This window comes from Pempheris klunzingeri, chromosome 15, assembly GCF_042242105.1.
Source record: "Pempheris klunzingeri isolate RE-2024b chromosome 15, fPemKlu1.hap1, whole genome shotgun sequence".
Lineage (NCBI taxonomy): Eukaryota > Metazoa > Chordata > Actinopteri > Acropomatiformes > Pempheridae > Pempheris > Pempheris klunzingeri.
Window position 1 is genome coordinate 21,213,235 of NC_092026.1, and position 16,784 is coordinate 21,230,018.

General features: G+C 40.1%; 1 protein-coding gene across 3 annotated transcripts in view; it reads left to right on the top strand.

Annotated features, from left to right (window-relative positions):
• Positions 1-16,784, top strand: part of ankrd12 (ankyrin repeat domain 12) — a 35,364-nt gene that overhangs the window by 833 nt on the left and 17,747 nt on the right. The gene's annotated exons all lie outside the window — the stretch shown is intronic.

Below are 16,784 nucleotides of genomic sequence, written 5' to 3' on the forward strand. Positions count from 1 at the left end.
CCATGGCCAAGTTGAACATTTTTTAGCGCTCAACAACATATTGCTGGCTGTGCATTGAAGGCAAGTACGAGCGACATTACCGTGAGGTGGGTGGTGGTGTCTGCACTGATCCAGCCAACGCCACCGTTTATTTACACCCAGCACAGTTGTAGGGACGCTAGCTGTGAGATCTAGTGTAAAATATAGTTAAGATTTGCTAATTCATACGAGGAACTAGCATAGCTTGAATAAGCAGGAGCTTGCGCCTCCCAGCCAATGACTGTGACATCTTGGGGGTGTGTTGCCTCTGATACAAAAGCTGCCTGTTTTTACATGGCTGGCTGTTCAACGACCGCTGTGAACCAACAAAACGCCAACCTTAAATTTAAAATACCTTAAGTTAAAGAGCTGCTTTGTAGAGACGGCATTTACAGACACTTAAATGAAGCTTTTAAAAATCTCCCATACACAAGCGATGCCAAATCATGGTTAAAATTGCCAGTATTTGTCTTAAACATGTACAATATATTCGTGTACTATTAAGGGAGGTGAATATTTTGTGTTTTAATACATCTAACATTAATATGAACACAAGAACATGATATTTATTGAAATGAATATTATTTAAATCAATATAAAGACTTAAATTCTAAATCTATCAAATATTGAATATATTTGTATATACATATATTTGTCTCGTGTAAGGCAAAGAGAACCTAAAATGTTAGACCCCGCTCATATAGTAACAACTCCACGGCAGATTTAACTGTTTGTAGTGTTTTCTTCTATTTACAAAACATTTATGTTGTGTTCTCAACATTACAAGGTTGTTTTCTTTTTTGTGAACACAAAAGAACAGTTGGGCTCTCTGTTGCGCAGCGCTACTTGAGATCACAAACAATTATGCAGAAAAAGAAAGGGCTCGTGTCAGCACTACATAGGAGAATGATTGCTGAATGATTAACTTGATCTCAAAAGAACAAAGTTATATTGACATCAAAAATATTTCTCTTCTAACCACAAAAAAGCAAAAATTAAAAAGACTACATATGCTAGAAAAACATTTAACATAAAGAAAATAACATATGACCAGTCATTTAAGGCATTATCAGCCACAGTGGGTGTTTGAATACAACAGATCATCTAGAGCCCTTCAAGAGTTTGACAGTTATGAGAGTCAACCACCCAATTTGACTATTTACAATTGTTAAATTCACCTTATGCATGTAGCGATGGTCTGTGCTTTTTTTGTCTAGTCACCACATATCCCCACATGATTTTACCTGAACTTATTTTTGAGGTAGGATTGTCAAACAAAGTACCATGGAAGATGTTTTTCATTTTGGCTAAAACTAGAAACCCACACTTATTCATTTCACTCATTGTCACACCTTAAGCCAGAGTGGAGGAACAAATCGCTAAAGCTGCCTGTGGTAAGGGACTTTCAGTCCTACATGACAAATCATATTTTACCATCACTAACAAAGCACATGGCATACAACCTGGTGGATTTAGTCCTTGATGAGAATGCACAGTGCTTTAGAAATAGTGTTAATTTACTATTCATTTATTGATTATCAAAATGAGCAGCAGTTATGGTATTTGAGAGCAAAGCTTCAATTTGTGTTTTCATTCTTATAATAAGTTGTCAGACTTGAATTTATATGGTACAACATTTGACAGTTTTAATACATTTTTATGTAGTTTCTACAATAAGCAAAAATGTTGGTAATCATATCCCTGGCAGCACAAAGGCTAGCCTGTGTTTTATGAATATATACCGTATTTTTTCCTCTCCTATTAGCATAATGGTGAATCAGGTGTAAGCCTGGTGTCTGCTGCCTGGGTTGATGGTCTGTACAGCCAGTTTGTAGTTAATTGTATGTGGTGGGATTAGCAAGGCTTTTCGTTAATGTGCTGGTATAATCAGATTCACCCACTTTGCCAAACATGTTTTTTGTTGGAGTTCTTTTAGTGTCCACGATGAGTTAGTGCTAATATCTCAATACTCAACCGTAAGGCCAGACCTTCAGACGACATGAGAATGGATAGAGATATTGGCATTATACTTGCCAACTGAGGATGCATCAGATGGTGATTTGGCTGAGAACTAAGAGAAGTCCCACAGTGCTAAAGGTTATTCAGTGAGAATAGGGTTAAGACAAATGGCAGATATTGCAATCTATCACCATACCTTTTCTTGTAATGTGTTATGCGTACTCTGGCATTGGTACTGCGGTACGTTTTTGTTGTGTCGTCGAGGCCATGAATCCTTGAAATGTTGTGCTTTGTGACAGTTCAATATGCAGGGTTATGGGTGTCTGACACTGAAATGACAGCACCTGTGTTTATGTTGCCTTGAGTATAGAAAAGGCTGCATCTCTAAATCTCTAAACAAACCCCTCTGGAGCAAAAAGCTCTTGAGAGAGTAGTAAAAAATATCTCTGCCTTCTGCATTTTAAAAGGGTAGATTTTACACTCCGTAATATTGTGTTGTATGTGTGATCTAATTGACTTTACACAACTTAAAGGTTACTGCATCTTGTTTTTATCACTTTCCAAATAGACAGCTTTTATCCTGCGTCATTGATGAACCTAAAGACAATGAACCACAGCTACATGGTCACTCTTTAACAGCACTGACAACTATTAAGTATTTTATGTAGAAATGCGGTTTGTTATTTATTTTTCATATATTAATTTCCTTTTATGGTTAATACCTCAATGAAGGTGTTCTAGTGAAATACAAAAGCGTTGCAACAATGACTACATTAAAACGTCCAGCTTTTGTCAGTGCGAAACTGTCAGTTACGCGTATAGTCATAGACGCGTGGCATGCCAACACGTCGGGATACATCACGGTCCTCTTTCCTTTTGGTGCTCCAGACGACGAGCAAATGTATTACATTTGCCCAGTGGATCGGCACATTCTGGTTACCGTGCTTTTAGTACCTCTGTCTGAATGGCCCATCCACTGTTTTCTATGAACATCAAAAATGTGGTATGTGTGCTCTACTTAATGGTTTAACTAATACCTCTGTGACAGAGGCAGTATTTATTACAGGACCAGTGTACTGGATTGCATTACGTTGTTGTACTGTATGTGTGTTTAGGGCTGTCATGTTAACCACAATACCGAGGTCACTTGATGTATACTGTATGGTTGAGCTCATTACTGTCATTGCAATATATCTATACATGTTCCCTTTTTATATTTCACTGAAAAAGCCAAATCAGGCTGAAATTGAATAATTATAGCTGTAATTTTAAATCACATTTGTTGAATTGCTTTGTTCACAGCCCTGTGTTATTTGTTCATGTGTTTATTAGCACAAGGTTCTGTGTCTATATAGTATTTCATACTGATAGGCAGCATCTTCCCCCCTCCCCAAATTGTACTCATTGAGGTGAGATCATATGCGGCTGCTTAGAGAAAAAACGCTCCGACTTTTCCAACTGCTCAGAGGTGCTCTAATTGAAATTCTCTGCACTTTATAGAAAAGCGCTAGTGTCGTTACTGTAGCCTCTTTTCATGTACTGTAGAAAGATGCGGATACTTTGCGTTGCTGATTGTCTCCCTGAATGTTGTCTGTTCTCTTGAGATGGTAGTGCCAACCTTCTGGAGGAGTAGATCAAATAGTCCCTTGGTTAGCCTAAAATAGGCCTGGAACCCGCCGACGGACGGACGCACGATTATTTCATCGCTACGCTAATTAATTCACGGCACTGTCAACACACACACGTTCTACTCCTGGTTCTTCTAGCACTGTCTCGTACCAGTCACTCCCTTTAATCCCATGCCAGTCCTTGATGAGTGCTGAATTACAGTATCGCGGAATGATAAATGCATGGAAATAATGGATTCAGAAGGCATTTCTCCTTATGAAAGTAACACCAGTGATTGTCCAACCAATTTTTAGAGAGGGTAGATGGGCAACCGCCAAACTGCTGGAATACGTTGCTTGTTCATTGTGGTAAGGAAAAATCCATACCGTCACAACCCTACGTGTGGTTTAACATTTTGCATAGTTATACATAATACACAGCTCACCTAGAGCCAGATGGAGGCTGTGCCCAAAACATTGAAGCCCTGTCCAGTTAATTTGGGAGGCTGCCACTGTCTGTCGTCACAGACAGCTTTTTCTCGCCCCTGGTCTCCAACAGGTAGGACCCTGTTAGCGGCATGGATTTCTCTGACAGTTAAAACGGCCTTAATAACTTAATCATGTTGTATTTTAAAGTGCAAAACATTGCTTTATAAGTATGTGCCTTTGACTGTCACGTCCAGCTGATAAATGCCATCATTAAATCTTCATGCACACCTTATGTGTAGGGCAAATTGGGTGAACAGCGAGTAGCCAAATATTGGTTGACCTTGACTAATGATTGTTAACAAGCCCCTTGCCAAATATTGTCTTTGACATCCAACGGATTCTCACAACAGAATATGACCTGTTGTACTGCGAGAGGTATTTTTTGTCAGAACCGGTATTGGATATTTTAATTTCCTCCTCCTCTCCATTTTTAGCAGGGTTTCCTAGACAGATTCATTTCGATCTGGTTGTTGTTGCTCCTCCAAAGCTTTTTCTTTCACTATTATCCATCCATCTTTCTCTCAGACGCTGGATTGTTTTTATTGCTTCCACCCAGTGCCTTACCACAGTCTTATCATTTGTCGGTGAAACCTGGAGATCGATTTGATTTGTTGGAAGGATCTTCCTACTAACATTTTCATGCACGACTGAGATTGCATATAAGCATGGTGGAGCTTACATATAGAAATTTAAGTAGCTACACAATTGCGCATTCTCCTCCAAATTCTAGTTAGCCACTGGGTCTGTTGTGTAATCTGTGGTGCAGTGTGGATATCAATATTTAATTCATATTTTAGTTGATTGACAAAATAAAGTAAAAACTAAGGTGTGCAGGTTACAGCTTCACAAATTCACAATTCACAATTGTCCTGTGGTTGCTAGCTTGGCTAAGTAATTTTGAGAGTATTCAACATTTATAGTGTATCGTATAGTAGTAAAGTCATTAACCTAATCAGTTATGCATGTAATAATATCAACAATAAATGTGATATATTTAATCATAATGTGAATACTGAATAATGTGCGTTTTAGTTGCAGCCCTGTTGCACTAACCAACAGTGTGGGAGTAGATGTAGTCAGTTTGAAACATTACTTTGTCTGTCTTGACATCATTCAAAGCCAACATTTATCGTTTTCTCTCACTTGCATGCATTGAGTGACAGGATGGATTGGTTGCACAAAAATCAGATTTTTTTCTTAATTTCTTTCAGAGCATGAAAATCAGATGAGAGGGAGGGTCTGCAGTCATGTCAGTTTTACACTCAGGCGACCAGGCAAATGTTCATACAAGGGGAGAGAGAGGGAGAGAGTGTGAAAAAGCGAAGCAGATGCATGTCAAGAAACGGATCCACGAGAGTCGAGTAATGGAATGCTTGATTTTAGTATGTTGATTGTTGTTCAATTGTACCATTGATTCAGACTTTACAACCTGATATCCAGTCACACTGACATGAGAAATTTGCTAATTAATTTCTGAACCTTTTCAAGATCTTGCTTTCCACACTGGCACAGAAAGAACCTACTGTATGTGTAACTGGGAGACCATACCGTGGCTACTACAGCCTCTCCAGACAGACTTTAAGCCTCTTAGTTGGAGAATAGGGTATTGACCAAGGTGCTGTACAGCAGGAACAATTATGTAAGGACATACAGTATTCCCTAGTGTGCTGCTTTAAGAGGAGGAGGTGTCTTTTTCATCAGGATGGATTTATTTTTCATTGCAATACATTTCTTTTTTTTTTTTTTTTTAGAATGGATGGACTAATGCAACATGCTTGGCTTATTTTTAATTTTTAATGATGTCCTTTTGTGTCCAACATGACACCAGCTTTATAATTTGTTATGTACCATAACAGACTGATACGTCCATGTCAGAGGGTTTGTGCATTTTTGTGCACATAATTTAAGAAAAAAAATTAAAGAGGTGGCAGTGAAGGACAATGACCTCCACTGTGAGGTAGAGGTGGGTTGGTATAAGTGCAGATCAATGCAATGAAAAATAGCAATCCCTTTTAGCAATCATCTTTCTTACTGAAAAGTGAGAAATGCTATTGAAATGGCACAAGTTTTGGTCTGTGATGGTGGACAAACAAATATCCTTCAGTGTGAGCATCAAGTCACTAAATGATCAGGCTGTTTTTTCATGTGAACCATAAGAGGAGTCAGCATGACTGCTTAAAACCTCTCTCACGAGGGTCTTAGCCTAGATAGGTATGAAATGTTTAGACATGTCTAATCCACATGCCATCTTGCAGGGTTTCTGTAGCAGCACAGATTATTATGAATTCTGGCTATAATAAAACTATGAAAGTATTGACCTTTTATGTAATCCCATGAATGCAGTTCCTCTCTTTTGTTTTGAGTGATCACACCAGGGCTGCATGCTCAGGGAAAACCCCCTACAACTGTCACAGTTTTTGTTTTACTCTTCCTTTGTGTTAACAAATTACTGTCAGTGATTACTGTGGCCCACGTAGCTCATAATTCGGGAGTTCGATGAGGAATCCCTCTAACTTGTTCATACTGAAGGTAGAGCAGCATTTGGAAAGATTAGAATAAATGAAAATCTCCCAGAAACTGAGAGCTAAAGGCAGCAATCATCTGTTTCCTCTATCCAAGACAGCTTAAAGATCTGCTCTGTATCGCTTTCGCTTCGAGCTGTAGACCACATTTATTGTGTTGCAGTTCAAACAAGACTGTGAAAGCGCTGGTGCTGTTTATGATATGAAGTGCCTGTAGCCAGGCCCAAGCCTATCTGCAGTTGGCTCGTCAGCCTGAGTATCTGCATCTTCGAGAGGCCCTGTGCATGTGTGTGTTAGAGAGAGAGAGGGTGGAGCCTTCTGATTACACAACATGTGCTAGCCTTTGCCAGCAGCTGAATATGTGCAGAGCGTTGTTTTTGTTTGGTACGTTGAGTGCAGTATCTCAGTGTGTAACGGCAGATGCTGCCTCGATAAATCCACCATGTGCTTTGAAAGGCCAACAATTCAAGAGCCTGTGACCTTCCTGCAGGAGAATACAGCGTGACAGTGCAAAAGGAGGAGGAAGGGAAAGCTGGGTTGTAATATTACAACGTTCTAGGTTTTTAATCATTCATGAGCCCTAAAAGTTGCCTTTCATGAATGAGCAGTGAGATGGATACAAGCGTCTGTTGACAGTTTTAAGGGGGGGAAAAAAGACAATTTGACAATGTGTGTGTGTGGTTTGCATTCCTCATTGCAGGACAGTTTTCACTTTACTGATGCCTGAGAAAGAAGTCATATCCTGTTTCCTCTGGCTCAAACAGTGGCCATGCTTTCTGGGGGCCAAAGATCCTGCTGCTTCAAAATAGGTTAATGAGAATTGCATTCACGTGAGTTACATGTATGTCTAACAGATTGGATTTGATGAATATAAGAAATGTGGTCAATCATTGACAGCAGTATGATTTAGTATTTATGCTGCTTCAACACATTTGTGCCTGTTTTGGTTTGCATAGATTTAAACCTAAGCTTGAAGCAGCACGGCCACATCCATGAATAGTTCATTTTCAGATCAGTTGCATAGAAAAGTGACACACAGTGTAACAATATCACTGCTTTTATGAAATTTAAGAGAAATTGATAGATTTAAAATAGGTGGACTTACCATCACTTTCTATTTTTGTTTGGTGTGATATTAAAACCCATATGCAGTAAATCAAGGAACATTTACTTGTATAACACAATTCACAATTCATACACAAGGCAGTGCCAAATTGCTTTACAGACTATGAACTGAAAACAAACATTAAAATATTGAATAAATGAAACCACAATGTGTTGAGGGTGCTTGTTTACAGAGTATTCAAAGGAGGGCCCTGCAAATATGTTTACAATTAGACTATTCGTGTTGGCTTCAGATGTGCACAACATGATGACTAATGTTGAATATAATGAAAGCAGATCTCATCGACACTGAAAATACAGTTTCCTAACAAAAAAATCTGAGAGAAAAGAGTTGAAATGACTGTCTTTTGGATAATGTTGACAGATCTCAGCTAGGTTTAAAATACTTTTAAAAAGTAGTTAATGTTGTCTCTTTTGCACCGCAATGAAAACACTTTCTGTGGTGTTTGTGTGATAATACTCAGGGATACTAAATGTTCACCACCACGCTAATAGTATGTTTTTGTGCATTGACCAATCTAGCTGTTGCATAATTTAGTAGCAGTAATTTCCTAACTGACCTCACCATACCTCTGTTTATGGCCTATTGAAAAATATCAAAATGTAGAATCAGAGCAACCTTAAGCTAGAACGGAGCTGGCCCAAAGCAGCATTGTTTGTTTTGTTCACTAAACAATTTGATGTATGTCTCATTGCTGCAGCTGCCTCATATACAAGCCCTCCAGTGCTGGCAATGGTTAATACGTCATGTATTTATTTGCTGACTAATAACCATTAGAAGTAGTTTTTTGGCCATATATTTAGACCAGGGTTGGGGATAGATTGGTTTTTGCCACCTCAGCAACACAAAGACGCACACATAATCTGAAATCACAATTACTTTAGTACCTGGGACGGTGTTTATTGTGTGTCCATACACTGAGTGCACTTAAATGTTAAAATGTAAGGTAGGTGTCATACCAGTAGAGCTGGGTATCACCACTGGTTCCCTGTATAATTTTGATACCATTTCACAAGGTCCACATTTGATTTGTTCGTTTTGATTTGGGATACTTAAGTCACAAAACCAATTTTGCTTGGATATGAAACGCGTATATTTAACAAGGAGCCATCTAACTGTGTACCTTATTAAATATATTAATGGTTACATTAAGAATTGACCCCAAAGCAGCTACATTGGTCTTGCTCTTAATGAACTAGCTCAGGGTTTCATGCTGGGGTTGCCTTCAGGGCATGTTGCAGCATGTGATCTGGTCTGTTGGCCCCAGTCAGCCTCTGCCTTGCTCTCGCTGTCTCTTGCTTCTCCAGACGGGTTTCCCGATGCCTGGTGTCCATTTTTACTTGGGCTTCCTGTTGGCAAGGCTGGCAGGTCAATGGTTGCCGTTAACCTGCAAGTCTTAACCCGCTCTTAGTCTGGGCCTTGTCCCAACTGGACACCTTTGCCCATTATTACTCCCTCCGCTTGTTGTAAGCACCCCGTGGCCTGCTCCAAGGGCCTGGCAGACTTTATGTGTGGGTTTGCTAGCTGGAGGGGTGCCGTGGTCGTGTCTGGTGCCACCACGCCTCACCCTGGCAGCCCTCCGTGTATCCCTGGGTTCCCAACTGTCCTTTGTTCCCTGCAGGAAGGTGGAAGGTTGACGTCTCTCACATGACCAGATCTCATTGTGCACCTCTCTATATTAATGTCAAAGAACTGGTGTGTCAAAGAGGCCAATTGAACACCTAACTGCTGTGAATATGTGCTGAATCATGAGTTTAAACCTTTAACTTCCTTTCACCATTTCACAGTACCTGCATTTTACACATTAGACCTTGGGCAAAATAAGAGCAGCGACAAACTAAGCTCATATGATTTTATACTCGAGGTTTTTGGTATTCTGTATTTATCAGCTTAAAATGGAGTTACTTTCCTTTTGTTTTCTTCCCTACTGCACTTAAATTGTCAAATCATTTTTGTCAGTGTACCACAACGTGAACACAGAGAAGTTCAACCTACCGTTGACATTTTAATTTATTCTTGTAGTTTATAATAAAGCAGTTATGAACCTGCTGGGTGTGTTCTGCAAATGCTATGACTGTTTATCTGCACCATCTTAAATGCCCAATAGTGAATATGCTGAAATGAAACTGCTACTAATCTTCATGCTGCATGACTGTTGATCAAAGACTTTGTTTGCTCATTAGTCTGTATATTCCTCCCAGTGTGAAGATGGAGATGCTGTGTCAACCTTTACACGCTGGCCTTGCCGATGCTCACTCTGGCACTACAAAGCTGTGGTTTTGGCACAGCTCGGGCAGCCATGTGGCGTCAGGCCTGTGATCAGATCGACATCTCATCGGGCCTAATAGGATGTGGCAGGTGTAGATAGAGTCATGTCTTGAGTGGCGTAATGAAAACTGACACAGCATTTTGCTCGTGGTCTGTTTTTCAGACTGAGGCCTGCTAGATGGGTAGTACAGAACCCAGTAGATGGAGATTCCTTGTGGTTGTGACACTTTGTTAGCAACGCGTCTTGTTTAATAGTCACATAGGTGGCCTCTGTGCCTCTCAGGGCTTTAAACAGTGCTCACAGCCTGTGCTCTGTTTGAGTTAATCCATCCTGTGTGACAGCCCATGTGTTAAAGTGACCAGTCTTTTAGAATATTAAGCTTATTGTTTAACACAGATGCTTTCCCCCTGCAAATACAATTTAAAAAATGGACATTGATATATTTTAAATTAGATTTTTACTGTTGAATTTTAGCTGTTGGCATTGAAGTTTAACAGCAACAGTTCCCCAGTGTTTGGTTCAGTCATGTGAGCTTGATGCTGTGGTGGAAATGAGCACAAGACCCACGCCTAGGTCCTAACCTTTGCTCTAATCCCTCCCCCCTCCCCCCTTTAACCCATTATGGGCACTGAAGGCTTCATTGTTCTAGTCCGTTTCTTGGGTATCTGATCATTAACCTACATTCAGAGCAGTGGCGGTAGGCTTCTTAAGGCTCTCAGACTTCCTCGGACCAATTTAACGGGCGTGTTTCAGTGTGCTGAGCTATATTCTCCTGCCAGTAAAGTTAACCCTATTTACTCCTCATGTACAAACATTAGGCTATTTTATGAGGCTTTTGATTTGTGTGCGAGCCATGCCCTGAGCCTCTCCCTTGTAAATTTAGGGCTATTCCTGTTTTTATGGAAGCTTTTAAGTGATGGATAAGGCTGTGAAACAGTTCAGCACTCAGTCTTACATAAGAATACACATTTAGGACACATAAAGTACATTATGTCTGGGCCTTACAACAGCTTAATGCTAGGATTATTATGAATTAAGCCAGAAAATTTGTTGCCCTGAAAGTATTTTTGCTAAACTAACATGATTTGTCCTTAGTTAAATGGACGTGTATGCTTGATGTACTGTAGTTTGAGTAGAAAATTAACCATTTGGTCCACATGTGAGCCAACAGAATCCCCCCCAAAATGACTATTTGACTGTTGTACCAGACAGTTTAATTTTCACCACCAAATGACACCATCTTAATCTGTAAGTGTGGCTGGCACCTTGATAAAATTCCCCAGCTTCTGTGATGTTTTGGCAGCAGCTGACTGGTGTTTGCTCATATATTTACTCACCACCTTTAGCAAAGGAGGGCCATGCTTTTCCCATTTTGGAGAGCTTGAACCAAAGCTCTCAACCTTCCCAGGAACGTGACAGGCTCATTTATGCAACCAAACAACTACTGGAACGAAGGCCAGACACTCTGGTTGTTGTAGGAGGCGTGTTTCGTCTGTCTGGGATTAGGGTAGTGAGAGGTGAACAGACGCCTTGAGGCATCCAGTGTCACTCGCTATTTGTTTGTCCATGTCGAAATGTGCCTTCAGTTCAGGACACTCAGTGACTGGAGGAGGAGAGCTGCACTTACTTTGTGCATGAAATGTAATGCTTTAGAATTTGGCAGATAGTTATGGCAGAGGGATTGCACGAATGTGGCTAAATGTGGTCTGGTTTACATATTACGACAGGGTTATTGCTGGAACTATTATTTTCGTATATATTTAGTATTAATTCAGTATTCTTTATCAAGTAAACCTTTTGCTCTATTAAAAATTAATATGGCCCACATCAATAAAAACACAAACTATCAGATTTTTAATTCCATGTTTTAATAATGCTTACTTAATGTGACTGATGGTCAGACCAATGTTCAGTTTACAAAGACATTAAGAATAAACTCACCTAGCTGATAGCAGATGGCCTATTTCATATTTTCGCATAATAAATAAATATAATTGATCATTAAAAACTGGAGACAACCTATTTAATCAATTTCATTTTTAGGATGAATTCATTAAAATTTTCATAATTTTATCAATAATTCGGATTACTGACATGTTGATGAATAGGATTTTCTTTTTGTTTTGTCAACAGGAAAATAATTGGATTGGACATTTCTAGGGCACATACCCACTTTGCTGTACATAGTCTGAGGTATTTACATATTGCAGGCACATAATTCAGTAATGTAAGCTTGCTTGCTGTTAGTCTGTATGTGTGTGATCATGTTGAAGATGGCTGGCTCTTTGCTGGGTATTGTTGCCTCTTATGCCCCTCTCCTGTAGTCTAATCGGGCCTTTGCGCCTGGCTTTGTCCTGCTACTCATTAGGGAGGAGGAGGAGGAGGAGGAGGAGGAGACGAAGGCTGGGAGTGGATGCTCAGCTGTGAGAGACCTCCCCCATCATTTAGCCTGACGGCATACACGACCACGACCACGACCACGTGACCGGCTGTTTACTGTCGCAGCAAGCGTAGTGCGTCTCCTTGAGCGAGTTATAGGATTTGCCTGCCTCCTATTGTAGGCGAAAACTGAGTCTAGCTTTAATGTAGATTTCAAATATTCGTACTAAGGTTTTGTTTCTACCGATGTATTACATTTTGAGCACAGTGGTACATGCAGAGCTTGTTTTCCAGTAGGTTCCTTTGTGTGTGCAGCCACATGGGAGACCAGGGAAAAATCACATGCATTTTCTACATGGTGTGTGTGTGTGAGAGCTCACAGCAGGCAGTACTCTGGAAGCTGTATTGGAGTAATATTGCTGCTGCTGCTGGTGGCGGCGGCGTACCCTGCACTCTGTGTGTCAGGCTCAGAGCTATTCTTAGCCCTCTTCCCTCCCTGTCCCATCCTGCAGTCTGTGGATCAGGTTACTGCGTGCTCTCCATCTATCCCAGCCACACCACCACCACCACACTCCTCTCCACCTCCCAGAACACACACTCTTCAAACCCCCAAACTGCTAAACTCACGCAAGGACACGCACTGAAGCAGCCGCTCTGCTGTCAGGGCCAACATGCTCCAGCACTACAGGGAAATGGTTGTTATTGTTGTTAGCCAGGAACATGTGGAGTTAAAGTGCAGGAACACCAGGTTATAAATAAATACAGAGACATCTGCTTCTCAGAAGAACCAGCAGTGCTGCCAGCACACTTAACTCAGGATTTCACTGCTTTAGTTCAGTCAGTGCTGCTGAATATTCAGAATGTAACAAAGACTTAAAGAGAGAGTTATATTTTTAATCAACATATTCTGAAAGGTAGATTGACCTTTAGCACTGATGGCCACCAGGTGTGGGTCATCCTCTTAAACGGAGCCAAGCACATGATTTCGGTGACGTGGACAGAAGGATATTAATTAGTACTACAACTAAGGATTGGCCATCATTTTCCCAATAACTCTGTAAATTATTTTGTCTCCAAAACAAAAAAAGTATAAATGTGTAGAAAATAGTAAATATTACCAGTTGCTTTAACTATAAGCCCAGTGTGACTTTATTAAATGTCTTGACTGGAGACTGGAAGAGGCACAGTCCATCCTAAGAGTGATGACATGAGCCATTAGCTTGCCAACCCCAGTCAATGAGCCAAAAAAGTCCATCATTTGTAGTTTTACTCTCAAACAACTTCATCGTCCACTCTGTAAATATTGTATATTTGAATTTACATAAAATGTAAATTACATGTATTGATCCCTGGGTTTGACATGACCTATATCGGGATATGAGAATTGCTAGAATTCCTATTGCACCGCCCCACTGTTTGGCAATTTTTCAGATTTAGCGCCAAGTACGTCGTTGATGAATATCTTTTTCTCTTAAAATGTCCGTATCCAATCTGTAACACCAGTGTATTCACAAGTTTATTAACAGGTGGAAAACTTTTCTCACCATGACATCCCCACATAAGAAAAACAAGAGCAGGAATTCCTCACAATTGGAAGTAAGAAATTTTATGCATTTTTGATTAAAAATGACTTAATCAAATATCATAGTTCAGCAGTTAATTTTCCATGGATCTACAAATCTATTAATTGACTGATTGTTCTACTATTAAGTAAGTCCACTATTAATTGATTTTTCATTTCACAGAAACCAACAAAACAACTTAATGATAATAGATTCATTATTTCAGTGATTTTTTTAAAGCAAAAATTAAGGCTGAGGGAGGCGGCCATCCCGAGCATCTCCACTGTCACATCTCTCATCCTTTTACAGTCGTGATTCTGCAGCTTGATAGGCTGTGTCATTGGAATTAAGCGGGTTAGGTAATTGTTGCTATCACTGTTTTCACTGCACGGGATCCAATGTCAAATTAATCTCAGCTTTAGTCTCTGTTAGCTGTAGTAGTCATCAAGGCAGGGTTTGATCTAGACTTGAAACGGCCCAAGGTTAATGGCAGAGCTTGCAGGGGCTTATGCAGCCCTGAGCTGCTCATGAAACGCAGTGAATGCGAATGCCAAACTGGCGAGGGCCCAAATACCTCTGTAATTATAGTCACACCCTCCTCGCCTCGTCTCTGGGCCAGATTGGAGTCCTGTCAGCGTTTGTTTTCTGGTCTGGTCCCGGGCTGTCCATACCGCTTTAATACCCCCGATACATTAGCCTCTTTACGCCACCGTGTTCACAGTGGGCTGCTCAATTCTCCCTTTCAGCTGCCTGAATGACTGTGCTGCTGCATACTGGCTATCTGCTGACTAATGATGGACCTCTCACTGGCCTCGGCTGAGCAGCAGGGCTGCGTTTTGTAAAAACAATACCTGTCAATACTGTGCTATTGCTCAGGATCAGCAAGGGTTTTAAAAGGTATCTGAAGAAACAAAATGATGGATTCCTCCTTATTAATGATAATTTAGTGCTAAAAATAGGTACAACTGGATGCTGTCTGGAAATGGCTTGTGTAACTCAAATGTGACCTTCTAGCCAAAAAAAAAAACATTTTAATGGTGTTGCAGTGTTTATATATTTAATCCGAAAAGTTTGATTAGTGATAATAAAATTACATGAAAAACACAAGGGCTCCACTAACTTATTTTAATTCTAGTTTAATTAGCTTTTTTCATGATTAATTGTTTGGTCAATAAATTATCAGAAAATGGGGAAAAAAGGCCATCAGTATTCAGTACTCCAAGGTGACGTCTTAACCCAACTAATGGTCCAAAAACCCCAAACTATTTAGTTTAGACTTATAAAACGCAGAGAAAAGCAAGTACTAACAATTCAGACACTGAAAGTATATTGTTTTTGGCATTTAATATATATATATATTTTAAATATTTTCTGTCGATTTGACTAATCAATTAATGGACAAATAATTTCAGCTCTAAAAATGCACTATATCCAAAACCTGTATATGACAAACATCACTTCTATATTCTGAAAATACTGGCTGTATGTATGTGGCAGGACGGTTGCTTTGTTAATGCCTCTGTGTTGGAGTGTGTTAGCTGCTTAACCTTGTAAGACTTGGGGCTTTCACATAAATCCAAGATACGCTGTCCCATGTGAAGATGATGTGTATGAAATGCCAGGACGTGCTTGTTATCATGATGGCATCTCATGATTGAGGGGCTACAGTCTGTTGTGATCTGGTTTGCTACAGTGGTTACATGTTTTTGATTTTATACTCAGGCATGGATTAATTGTACAGCCATGGTGGTGTATGCTGTTTATAGTCCAGTGACTTCTTCCAACATAACATCTGTCCTTTGAGCCTTTTCTGCTGTTGTTGAAATTGTTGAAAAAGTTAGTGTGTTTTCCCATCACGGCTTCCTGATCTCTGGGAAAAAGTGACGACCACTTTTTTTAGTAATTGACAAAGTCAGTCCAAGCTGACATCATCAAAGTGCTTGTTTTGTACAACCCACAGGTCTGAACCCAAAGATATACAAATTACTGTCATGAAAGACAGCAAAATGGCAAAAATTCACATTATAGAAAAAGTGACAAAGGATCAATCTATTACTTTATTTATTTGATCATAACAGCCCTGATAGAGAGGACTAGTGTCGGGTAGGCAGAAAATCTCAGAAATGTTGGAAAGATTTGTATTTAATTCAATTATTCTAGTTCTTTTCTTCGTAAATGCATATTTACTCTGTAACTTTAAGTTGTATGGATGGCTGTTGAGTGATGGGGCTGTCCCTTTAGATTTGGAAGCTGCTCTACAACTTATCAGCTGCGCTCACATTTCCTCATATAGAGTTTACGATTTGTCAAAAGATGCTATTTATGCAAAATTAGATGCGGATGAGAACTTTAAAAAAAGAAGCAGTGAAAGTTGGTTAAAAGCCCACAAGAAGGTCTTGTGACCGAAAAGCAGCATGTGACAAGATAACTGACACATGCCACCTCGGCTTCATGTGCATGCTCAGCTGAGTGCCACACTTTCTCTGGTCGCTGTAGGCGCCCACAGTGTCCCTCATTGACTACGCTGCCTGTGTTACTACACTGAGACAAACCACATCAGAGACGAGCATGGCTGTACTGATGAGTAGGCCACAGTGACAACATGCAGGGGGGACGTTTCCTCTCAGAAGCTTAATAGTCCCTAAAGCTGTGATTCATGCTGCCTTTAGTGCAGTTGTTTCCTGCCTGGTTTATAAGATCAGTCGCAAGACGTAGAATGGAAATTTCAATAAAAATCCCAGATTGCTGATCCACTCAACCCACGTCCTGAAACACAGCTGAATTAGGCTTTGTAGCAGTGCTGTTTTGTACGCTGCCACTCCACTCCTCTCTGGGGTTAAGTGACCTTTCTTT